Raw genomic sequence first — 13333 nt, forward strand, 5'->3', positions numbered from 1 at the left:
GTCTTCTTGGGTTATTAAGCACTTAGTATTTCAAATTGCTATAGAGTGTTCTAAGTCAAGCATATATATATTTTCAATTCTTTTTCCAATGAATCTGATTTCTTTTTTCTTTTTATCACATACCAAGCAACATGTATTATCAAATTCAATTTTAAATCCTTTGTCACTTAGTTGACTTATACTCAGCAAATTATGTTTCAATCCATCAACAACTAATACATTCTCAATCAATGTTTGAGAGGAGGAATTACCAACATTGCCATGACGAAGTATTCTCCCTTTGTTGTTGTCACCATAGGTAACATACCCTTCATTTTTTAATTTCAGACTTGAGAACTTTGAAGGATCTCCAGTCATATGCCTCGAGCAGCCACTATCAAGATACCATAGTAAGTTCTTGGCCCTCAAGCATTCTATTGTGTCTTGGTCAGCTCCAGCCATTAAACACAAGTTGTTCTCCTCAATTTCAGATTCATCACTTGTTGTGCTTGAGTCATTATCTTCCCAAGCAATGTAGGCTCTCTTCCCTTTCCCATTTTTCTTGCTTTTCTTCTCCTCTTGTTGCTTCTTCAAGAGGTTTGGACACTCAGCTTTCATGTGTCTTGATTTTCCACACTCAAAGCAATTGAAGGAGGATGTGCTTGCTTCCTCTTTCTTGTTTGTCTTTCTATTGAATTTGTAGGGGGAATTTTTCTTTCTCCTTATGAATTTTCTGAACTTCTTTACCAGCAGATTGAAGTTCTCAGTTTCGGAATCATCGGAGCTTGATTCTTCACACACCTTTTTTCCTTTGGCAGATTTCAAAGCCTTCAATGACACTCCTTTTCCCTTCTTGTCCTACTGTTCATTTTCTTAAAATATGTGCAGCTTTTGCTCATGCTCTCTTAGCTTCCCAAAGAGAGTAGCAAGTCTCAAAAAGGTCAAATCCTTTGATTCTTCTATGGCTATCACCTTTGCTTGCCATGATCTGTCCAAGCATTGCAGCACTTTCAAATTCAGCTCTTCTATCTCAAATTTCCTGCCAAGGTCAACAAGGTGATTTATCAAGTGTGTAAATCTCATTTGAAAATCATAAATGGATTCACCATTGTTCATTCTAAACAGCTCATATTCTCTTATGAGAGTATGCTTTCTAGATCTTTTTACATCACTTGATCCTTCATGAGTGACTTGCAAAGTATCCCACATTTCTTTAGCAGATTTGCATTGTGATATTCTAAAAAATTCATCAATAGACAATGCAGATGTTATAATGTTTTTGGCTCTCTTGTCATGTTGGGCTCTTTTCTTTTCATCATCACTCCACTCACTCCAATGTTTTTCTCTCTTCTCATCATCATCTTTGGTCATAGGGATATAGGGTCCATTTTCTATTGCATCCCATACAGCAATATCAATTGCTTCAATGAAAATCCTCATCCTAATCTTCCAGTAGACATAGCTTTCACCATTGAAAACAGGAGGTCTATGTATAGACACACCCTCACCATAGGGTAGGTTGCTATTGGGCATTTTTGAAATCTTGAATAACTCTCAAGAACCTTGCTCTAGATACCAATTGTTAGAAAAGAATGGCACAATCCAAGAGGGGGGGTGAATTGGATTCTATGACACTTTAAAAAATTTAGAGTATTTAGGATCTTTATTTCACAAACTTTTCTAAGACTGAATTTTCAATGAAGCTTCTTTATAGACTTGTTATAGAAGAATGAATTCTATATGCTTTATTGATTACAAAATAATGAGGTTCAAAGTTAACACCAATATGTAATGCTTTTATTCAGTTTAAACCAACATTATTCATGCACACATGCTAATAAGGAATCATCTTCTTTAATGTACAATCAAGATATTACTCAAAGTAAAAGATAAGGGTAGAAGAAGATTGCACAAGTCTTTTATCCTGGTTCAGCCACTCCACATGTGACCTACATCCAGTCCTCAATCAGAACCTAGTCAAGATTTGTTCCACTATCTTAATGAAGAAGGTTTACAAGCACACCACACATGCATATACTCCTACATTCAAGATAACCACTTTCTTGACCCCAAGAAAGCACCCCTTGTAGAAACCCACTACAAGAATCCTTACCACTTGAGAAACCCTCTCAAGATTTACAAGTATTCACAAAGAATTAAGGAACGAATTCACATGGAATTCAGAAGAAAATCTTAATCTTCCTCTTTCAAGAATGTGATGATGATGATAATCTTTTCTCAAAGTTTTTCACAAACGTTTTTCTTCTTGGATTCACAAAGAAAACTCTCAAAGATTGTCACAAAGACTTCACAAAAACGCTTCTTCAAATTTGATTCTCAGTTCTAACTCTGTTCTGAAGTTTCAAAATGTTCAAACTATCTATAACAGTTTCAGAACCAGATAATCGATTATTTTAAAGAATAATCGATTATTTTGTTCTTTAGGTTTTCTGGAAACCAACCAAGAACAATATAATCAATTATTTTTCTGGATAATCGATTATTCCAGAGAGTCATTTCTGGGATAATTGATTATTTCACAAAAAATCGATTATTGCAGCAAGGCATCCCATTTTTCCTGTTGCTGGAATAATCGATTATATTTAATGATAATCGATTATTTTGAGTTAGTTTTCAAAACTTCGTTTTAAGTCTCAAAATAACTTTTTAGTCCCTTTAACTCATCATCATACACTCTCTAATTAGTTTAGATATAGATTTAGCTTATGCACACAGCACACACAACAAATAAAATCATCCAAAACAATTTATACACTAATTCCTATTACATAGCACTTTTCTTTGACTTTGTTTTTGCCTTCTAAGTTGTTGTTTGTTGTTGTCCTTGACACACATTTTTGATCTTCAAAACTCTTTTAAGCTTCAGAGATGATCTTGATCTCATCAAGTTCAGGCTCCCCTAAGCTCAACAAGTTAGACTAACCAAGGTTAAGTGTAACCACGACATGGTTAGCTATCTTGTACTTAAGCTAACCAACCCTAGTTAAATTTCTAGAAGTCTAGTTATTTAAATAGAAGCTTATGGAGCAAGCTAAGCTAATCCTAGTTTAAGAATAACCTAGTTTAGCTTAAGTTAACTCCAACTACCTAACCTAATCATTACAACTACTAAACTAATGATTACTTTTAACAAGTTATTCAAATGCCACTATCAAAGCCATGTTACTTAATTTGTAGCTTGGATGGCAAGCTTGGCTTGGTTTGGAAGTCTAAACCTATGGGTCATAAAAAGATTTGGGCCATCCAAGCCCAAGAAACTTATCATGATTTTAGCTAGTTATGTCTCTCCTAAACTACTAATTACACCCTATAAGTAAAAACAATACAAGGACAAAATTAACTGCACTACTTCACGCAAAACACAAGGCCAAAAATATCCAAATACAATCACTACTAAAATGAAATACAAAAAATGTATAACAACTATAGGAGTCCTATAAGGTAGGGTACTCTACAAAATAAGGGTAAGTGCCCTACAACTTTTTAAACGAATTTTATCATCCTTCACCTTTCTTGGTCTTATCTCTTCCAAATAGTTCCTTAGGAAATAGGTTTCCATCACTATCTATTGCTACCTGTAGACACCCAATTTTGTCTAGGGTACCCAAACCAAGGACAAAGGTCTACTAGAGCGAGACAAACAACCCTTGAGGGGCCCAATGCGTTCGGCAGCATTTTTGTTATGATAATATCTCTCGTTAGAAACCTAATTTTAACGATCCAACTGTTGAAGTTAAAGATCAATGTATTGAGAAGATATCATCGAAATTTTAGCATGATCAAACTGTTAACTAATTCTCTAGAAGCCTCACAGTGTAACTGGAAAAAGTAGTACGTACAACCCCTAAAGACCCAATAAAGCACCTAAATGGGCCAAGAAGGCTCTAGAAGGCCCAGAAAACTCACAATCACTAATATGGGGCACGAAACGGCCATTCCTAAATTGGAATGAGCCATTCCCAATGTATGAACAGCTTGTTCTGAAACTAGAACGACCCGTTCCCCTTTCCAGAAAATTTTAGTTGGGAAACATTTTTGTTCTGATAGTATCTATAGCTAAAGACCTAATTTTCACGATCCGGCCATTGAAGTTAAAGATCAATGTATTAAGAAGATATCATCAAATATTTAGTATGATCCAACGGTTAATGATTTTTCTAGGGGCCTTGCATTACAACTGGACAATAGGAGTTTTATAACACACAATGTTTTTATGATAGTATCTCACAATAGACCTAATTTCAACAATCCAACTGTTAAAATTGAAGATCAATATATTGTGAGGATATCATAAAAAAGACTAGCACGATCCGACGGTTAACTGATGGAACTAGGTAGGAAAGATGAATGGATAATTCTCCCTAGCCCTACTCCTCACAAGATATTCGTCCTTGATTACAATTTTGGAGGAGAACATGAAGATGGATTCAGATTTTGAAGGATCCAAACCAAGGAAGGAAGCACTCTGGCCTAGGAGAGCAAATGATTGCTCACGGATCCACCTAGAAGTTCTAGGAATTCCTAAGGCTAAGCAAGGTTCCAAGGGACTTTTGAGAGAGAAATGGCTGAAGATAAAATTCAGATTTCTCAAATTGTTCAAAAGTGTTTACAAAGAGTGAAGGACAAGCATTTATAGATCCTTGAAGCAAGCTAGGTGGCGCCAACTTCACAAGCCACAAATGGCGGAAAAACTTCAAATTTCAAATGGAAATTTGAATTCAAATTCAAGGCTCCATGTGCTATTCCGTGAATTTGGGTTTGCCATGCATCTAAATTTCATTTAGGGGACATTTGAAGTGTATTTGTAGGTGCACATGTTCAGCCATGCTTGGCAAGAAACATGTGATCCAAATGTATTTCAAATGACTACTAAATGAAACCTAGATTTTAGCTTCTTGGCCTATTTTAGTATTCCTTCAATATTCCTGTGATAATGGCCTAAATAGAATGGCCAACCAAACATTAGGAAATAATAAAAGAAACAAAATGAGCCCAATATTGGGTACCAAAAGCCCAAAGGCTCATAAAGCCCAAAAATAGGCCCAATAAGCCTATGGCCCAAAAATGCTAATCTATGTGGTCCAAAATACAAGACCAAAATATATGAAATATATACTTATATAATATTTACAAAATATAAGGAAATTGATGTCTCAAGGTGGGGCCCATATGAGGAGCAACTTGGGCCTTCCAAGCCCACCGGGCTCATTGGGCCTTGACTAGCCCAAATCTTCATGTCTAGCCCATTCCTCTTGGGTCCTTCAAGATGTCACCTCTTGGCTTCCTTGGTATGATTCCATCATTCCCTCCCTCTTGAAAAGGATTTGTCCTCAAATCATGAGGGTTTCTATGATATACATCATCACCTATAATAAAATACCATGCATGAGAGGTGACATGTTCAAATGATAAGAATTGAGGATACTCCCTAAGAAAAATCCTTCTATTATTCCTACGAAAGAAATGTACACCAATGTAGATAGACTCTCTAAGGTTAGCGGTAGGATCCTTATCTAAGCAAAGTCTATGTGTGTAGCTAAAACCCAGAAATGTGGTGAAACTAAGACTATAACAATTGAAAGAGGTAGTTCTAACAACTAAAATATCTTGCTTAAGGTATCCTATGTAGTAACCTTGGCGTTTCCTAGAAAATAAAGAAAATTCTACAAGAAAACTTCCTAAACAATTTTGGAGCATATTTTTTGTTAGATATGTATGAGAAGGAAGTGTCAAAAAGAGCCTTGAAGACTCATATAATATAAGTTTGTCTTGTAGGGAAGTAGTCAAATTAAGTTCAAGTGAATGGGAACTTCCCTTAAGATCAAACATAGAATATAAGACATTATCTATCAAACAATATAATCCAAAATTTAGGTGTTTTATTAGAACAACTAATGTAGAAGGAATCCTAAAGAGAGGGGGGTTATCTACCTTGGGCACCTCCAAGGAAGTAGCACAAGAAGTAGAACTAAGTGTAGTCCACTCCTTCTTCACTACATCTTGAAGTTGAGATTTTTTTTCAGTTAAAATATTTTGTTCTAGAATCTCTACTGTGACACCCTTACTACCCCAACACATATATAAATAAATCTTGTAAATAAACTAAAGAATAAAATATTCAATGTTGGTAAAAAGGGTTCACATAAAACCTTCATAAATAACCAAAATAATTAAAAATGAAATTTAGAAAGTAAAACTTGAGAGTTTACAAATTATTTTTAAAAATAATCAATACAACTGTAAATCCATATAAAAATTCCATATCCTAGAATTTTCTGCCCCGATGTCACAATATCAGAGCACACCCACAACTCAACAAATGACATTCTAGATGTCGCTCAAAGCCGGATCTTCCTCACCTAAAACATCCACAAATTGTACGGTGAGAAAAGAAAACATTTATATATAAAGAACACAAGGAAATCCACAACATCATCTCATCATAACTTGAAACGTTATTTACAAGCAGTTACATATATCATAATTTATCAATCATTCATCATTTTCACATCTCAATTCACAATTACATCAATCCATCACAATCCGCATAAATCTTACAATTAACACTATGCTAAGGCCACGCCACAATTGACATAAGTGATATGAGTTAATTGCCTCACTCATTCCACACCATGCCAAGGTCACGCCCTCCCTGTAGCATCACTTACCCAGGGGCCGTGCCATCCCTAATCATTGATGTGAGGAACCACAATCACATCACAATCCACACAATCTCTTGCAATTAACCCTATGTCAGGGCTACCATATTTGACATAAGTGATACGTGTTAACTGTCTTACTCATCCCACACCATATCAGGGTCACGCCTTCCTTGTAGCATCACTTACCCAGGGGCCGTGCCATCCCTGGTCATTGATGTGAGGAACCAAAATCACATCATAATCACATCCATACAACATCTCATCTCATAGCTTAAATCCATATTACATACACAATTCCATATACACAACAGATAAGTGCAACAAAATAAGGGTTTACACACCCCTCAAGCAATTCACATATAGATCATCAATTCTTATCAAGCAATATAAGAATAACATTCATAAATTAATATAATAATCAATAGAATTATCAATTTAATATAATCTTAACATAAATGGTAAAACCCCCCAATTACTCCCCAAAACCTAACTCACAGGCACTTTTCTACAATTTCGTTCTCTCTCCCAGATCATCATTCTTACAAATTAAATATATATTTTTAATCCTCAACACATACAAAATCACATAAGACCAATAATTCTCCAAACAGAAATAATTATAAAATTACTCATAATCCTAAGGGCTCTTCCTCTACCCAATTCTCTCATGTAACTCTACATATAAATAATTCCTTTTTCCCCCGTACCTGGATAAACAGCAGTTGAAACTAAAACAGATGATGAAATCATGCCTAGGAAGGCAAAGGGTGACACACTGAAGGAGGCAAGAGGAATTGGTTATACATGAAGGTTTGGGCCAGTCAAGGCCCAATGGGCCCGATGGGCCTGGAATGCCCAATTTGAGCTTCACATGGGCCATCTCTTAATAAATCCATTTTTCTTATATTTTGTACATATTATATTAGTATAGGTTTCACATATTTTGGTCTTGTATTTTGGACCACATAGAGTAGCATTTTTGGGCCATAGGCTTATTGGGCTTAGTTTTGGGCTTCATGGGCCTTTGGGCTTTTGGTACCCAATATTGGGCTCATTTTCATTCTTGTAATTTTTCCTATTCATTGTATTTGATTGACCATTGTATTTAGGTCTTTAGATTAGGATTTAAGGAGGATTATTAGTTTAAGTGAATTAGGAAAAACTAGGTTTAATTTAGCATGCATTTAAGTTGCATTTTGAGTCACATGGATGGTGCCACCTTGGCTGAACATGTGTGACTCAAGTTCAACCCTAAATGCACACTAAATCAAACCTAAATACACCTAGCATCAATGTGAACCGTACTTGCACATGTGAGTTAAGTTTTGAATTCAAAATTCAAAACTAGGTTTAATTTAGCATGCATTTAAGTTGCATTTTGAGTCACATGGATGGTGCCACCTTGGCTAAACATGTGTGACTCAAATTCAACCCTAAATGCACACTAAATCAAACCTAAATACACCTAGCATCAATGTGAACCGGACTTGCACATGTGAGTTAAGTTTTGAATTCAAATTCAAAATTTGAATTCAAAATTTGGCGCCACATGTGAAGCCTCCACATTGGCGCCAAGTGTCCCTAATTCCGGATCCATTTAAGCTTCCTCCTTCACTCATTGTATTCACTTTTGATATATGAAGTTTGAGAGCAAATATTCTTCCAGGTTTCTTCCAAAAGTCACCAAGAGAGAGCCATCACTTTTTAAGAACCCTAGCTACGTTTCCTACCTTTTGAAGTGAGCTTTCCTTTGTTCCTTAAGCTTGGATGCTTCCATCCATAGTCTAGGAACCCTAAGTCCGAAAATCTTCCTTCCTTCAAGTGTCCTACATTCGGATTCAATCTCCATTGAAGAGGTCCAAGCATTGGTGAATCTGAGGAGAAGAACATCTACCACTTCTCCTAGTTTTTGCCTTCATTTTTGGTATCAAGAGCAAGGTTCTTCTTGGAGATAAGTTCTCTTGTGTTTTGTCCGATTGTTTTGCTGTTTGTGTACTCTTGTATGTCTTCTTTGAGTTTCTATTCGGATCTAATTGTTTTGAATCAAATTTGTTCCATAGATCCATGTTTGATTGTTCTTGATTTCTTCCACAATCAACTTGTTTAGGACCTATTAGCTTGTGCTTATTTTTGTTTCTCTTTGAGTCTCTCCATTCTTGTATGTGTCCGTGATTGGACTTCATGCATTGCATTAGATTTTGGTTTTGAATCTATGTTTTGTCTTAGAGTTTGTGTTTAGTTATTATATGTTACAAAATTCCTTGAATAGCATGTTGACCTAATTTTTTTTTAGTACATTGTTCATGATTTTGGTCTCGGCCACTAAATCACCTTCATTTTAGTAACTTGGAACGGCCCGTTCCAATTTTGGAACGGCCCATTCTGGGCTACTAAAACACCCCTGTGAATTACTAAATTACCCTCATTGGGCTTTTGGGCCCTCGTACATTCTATGAAAATTGGGCTGTTACATCTACTTCATGACTAGTGGTAGCATAAGGGTAAGAGTTAAGGTCCTTATGTAGGAAGAGAGTATTTTGCAAATAGTTTTTAGTGATAGAACAACTCTCTTCACTCATAAGTCCTTTAGAGGAGATATTTTCCTCCATACTCTTCCTTAAAAGAAATTTCTTTTTTCTTTCTTTTTCCTTTTTCTTGCTCATTTTTATTTTTTCCAAAAGTTTTTCTTCCTTTTGTTTAATAATGCGAATTTCTTCCTCCAAAGTTGTAAGTCATGCTTCTCTTTCAAGTTTTTCTTTTTCTCTTGTTAACACTTTATGCTTTGTCCAAAGTTTTAGTGACATAAGCTCTTGAGTAGGATGTGAAAAACTTTTTGGAGAGCTTGAGTCACTACCACTTGAGGAATGTTTTCTCATGATTAAACAAAAAGAGTTTTCAAAAATTCCTAAAAATTGGCTAAAGATTACTAGTTAAACGTGGTTCTAAACAACACTAAGCCTTTGGAACTTAGAAATTGTTTCACCTAAACGTTAATGAGCAAGCATACAACAATCTTGACAATTAAAACATGCAATTTGAAAGCTTAAAAACAAGACAAAATGTTAAGCAAACTATTTGATTGGTTAAATTTCAAAAACTTTTTTTAAAAATGCAATGTAAAAAGAAAATGAATTTTTGTTTTTATGGAGCAAAACTAAACACTTAGAGGTCTAAGTATACAAATTGCACTATCAAGGGAGGTGAGCTATTAAGAGCCACTTAATAACCAAGCCTTTTCAAGTGAAAATTACTAAACCCCTTTATGTTAGTTTCAATTCCAAAAATCTTTTTCACAAAACTTTAATGCTTATGATTTTCTTCAAACAAAATTTTCTTGAATCAATTTGATTTGTGAAACAAAACCACTTAACACTACACTAAACAGTTCAATATACCACAAACGATCTATGTAAACTATTCAAATGAATTAGGCAAATGAACTTAGAAGAGAATTCATGACACTAGTCAAATCCTATGTGGAAGCTTGAAGAACATATGAAATTTTCAAGCCACTTCCACTAGTACTACACATGAGGAGGCCATTAGGATTAGAATATACCTGACCAGCATCTTAGTACTCCCTCCAAGCAATTACAAATGAATTAAAACACCGAAAATTGAAAGAAAATTAAAACTAGCCTAAAATTGAAATTAGCAACGGATTTTGTGAAGAGATTAGAGACGGATTTTCTTGTGATAGATTTTCCAGCAACAAGAATTGGTCTCTAAATCCTTCTCTAATATGGATTTCTTAATGATTTTTCTTGACCTTCACAATTGAACAAACTAATCACAAAAAAATGGCTTCTCACAATGATGGAAATGTGTGATCACTCTTGTGAAGGAAATTTGAGAAGGTTTAGGACAATTTTTGGTCAAATTTATTTTTAATTCCTTTGCTTAGTCTTAGCAATCCTTTCCTTCTAGCTTTGGTGAGCAATGTTTGATATTCTTGCAAGAGTTTAATACCACTTCCAGCACTGGATTTTTATGAATTGAAAACTTGACAAGCACAAAAAGAAATTAGAAAGCTTATACCAAAAAATGGAATATATGATCATTGACAAAACTCAAAGATAGCCAAGCAAGACACCAAATCTAAAAATTAAGACTCTCAAATGAAAGCTAGAACTCAAACTGGATGATCTTAGAATGGTTATATAGTGGATTAAGAAAACAAAAAATATTTGTAAAGGAAATACAAAGATTAACACAAGTTGCTTGATCCATGTCGCAACCTAAAAATTTCCGATCTCGCGACTAATGGTTTATACATCCTTTTAAAAGTCTGATCAATTAAGGAATGCCCGGACACTAGACTAATCCTTAATTAATGGTTTTGAAAATAGGTTCATGGAGTCGCCACCAATATTTTACTCAAAACATTGGAAAAAGAAAAGGTTTTTAAAGATCCAACAATGGCCTTGATAACCAGAATTGGCTTCGGGGGTCGGTTACATGTAGGGAAGGTATTAAGAATCCCTACAACGCCCATAATTGGTACCCTATGATGAAGTTAGCATTATAAATAATAATAATAGAAATATTAAATCCCCTTTTATTAATAATTATTTACATGCTTGAAATTTAAATTATACAATTAACCCTAAAATGTCTACATGATTATTTTTATTATAACAATATTTATTATAGATAATAAATAAATAAAAAAAGAGAGAAAGAGATTAACTGAAATACCTCTTGAATGAGCTCTATTGAATCTTCAAACTAGGAAGATTTTAGGTGCTTTGTGGCAACCTTTCATACTACAATGTGCCTCACAAAATCTCAAGAAAATATAAAAGAGAGAGAGGGAGAAAAAGAGAGAAATTTTGAGCTCTAAGGAGTCTGGACAAAATTTTGGAATCTTGAGAACTGTGCCTAAGCTGTCTATTTATAGGCATCAGAAAGGGTCCAGAACGGGCTGTTCCAAAATCGTAACGGGTCGTTCTGGATCTGGTCGTTATGTGTTAATTTCGTAACTGGAACAGCCCGTTCTAAAACTGGAATAGCCCATTCCAGATATAAGATTAACACACAATTTGGTAGAATGGAACGGGCGTTCCAAACAAGGATTTTTAGGCCATTTTAATAACTTGGAACGGCCCGTTCCAGTTTTGGAACGGCCCGTTCCAGTTAAGATTTTAGCCCTTTTTTGAGGAGTATGGAACGGTCCGTTCCAAACTTGGAATGGCCCGTTTCAATCTTGGAACGACCCACTCCAACTTAGGAACGGTCCGTTCCAAATTAGGGTTTTAGGCCCTTTTAGGAACTTGGAACGGTCCGTTCCAAATTGGGAACGACCCATTGTGGTTTTGCAATAGGTCGTTCCAGGCTACTAAAACCAGATTGTTTGGCTTTTGGGCCTTCTAATGTCCTGTCCTGTTGTTGGCATGCTTCGGGAGCTCCTTCCCTTCATAATTTCCTTGTTTGTATGCCCCCGGACGAAATTAGGTGTCTACAGTGCCCCTCTTTACTTGTCCTTTGAAATAGTAATGTGTTGCTTTTCCAAAGGAAAGTAAAGATGTAGACATTTCGTTCGGGTCTTCTTTTCGTCTCTTTGGTGTTGGCGCTTCTGCGTTGTTTCCCTTAGATAGGTGTATTTTTTCGTATCCTCACCCTTTAGAGCAGTTGCGTACTCTATTGGGTAACATGGCTGACAAACTGTATTCCTGATCTTCAATCTTCGAGTAGAAGCTCCATTGTCTCTCTTGTGATAATGTGTTCCTTTATTTGCAGCTTGTTGAAGAGGGAGTATTTTCATAGCTTCAGCTGACCTCTTCTAAAGGTAGGTAACCCTCTTTGTTATTGTAGTGTTTTCGTAGCCTCTCCAGGCTGTAGTATTTTCATAGCCTCTCCAGGCCATAGTATTTTCGTAGCCTTTCCAGGCCGTAGTATTTTCATAGACTCTCCAGGCCGTAGTATTTTCATAGCCTCTCCAGGCCGTAGTATTTTCATAGCCTCTCCAGGCCGTTTGTTGGTGCCGATGATGTGATTGCCCCTTGACGAGGATTGTTGGTAAGTGGTGCCCTTGTGCTGGTGGGCAAAGGAGTAGATGGTTGACTGAGATTCTAGTGTTGCCCTTGCCATGTGAGTATTGTGATGCCTCTCCAGGCGCCTTCATTGTGGGATGGTTGGTAAGAGTTTGGTGTTGTTCTTGTCAAGGTGAGTATTGTGATGCCTCTCCAGGTGCCTGCTTGTGGTAGGTTTTTTCTGAATTTCATTTTTCTTTAGCTTCAGCTCTTTCATGTTTGAAGCTTGCCTTTTTCTGCTATTTTTTCTAAATGTTTCAGCTTTTTCAACATTTACGAAACTTTCCTTTTTCTCATGTCGTTGTTTTACTCTTTTGTCAGGATGCAAGAAAATAAAAAAATGTTGGATGCTTATTCATGCAAGATTTTTATTTATTTATTTTTGAATAATCCCCCTTGGATAAAGAAATTTTTCTAAGTGTGTGAAATGCTTTTGGATGCATGCAATGCATGTTGATTTTAGCTCTTTTTTTTTTAGAAGGTGGCTTCCTTTTTCTCCTTCTCACGAATAAATTACTTTGCTTGATGCACAACATTTAGTTCTATTGGTCGTTTGATGTATTGAACCATCTTGGGGTTCTCTCTTTTCTTCTTGTTTTTTTTAGAAACCCTAACTTTTTCCTAGAGTGTATCCTAGCG

This window comes from Cajanus cajan, chromosome 1, assembly GCF_000230855.2.
Source record: "Cajanus cajan strain Asha chromosome 1, NIPB_CcT2T_4, whole genome shotgun sequence".
In the NCBI taxonomy this organism is placed as follows: Eukaryota; Viridiplantae; Streptophyta; class Magnoliopsida; order Fabales; family Fabaceae; genus Cajanus; species Cajanus cajan.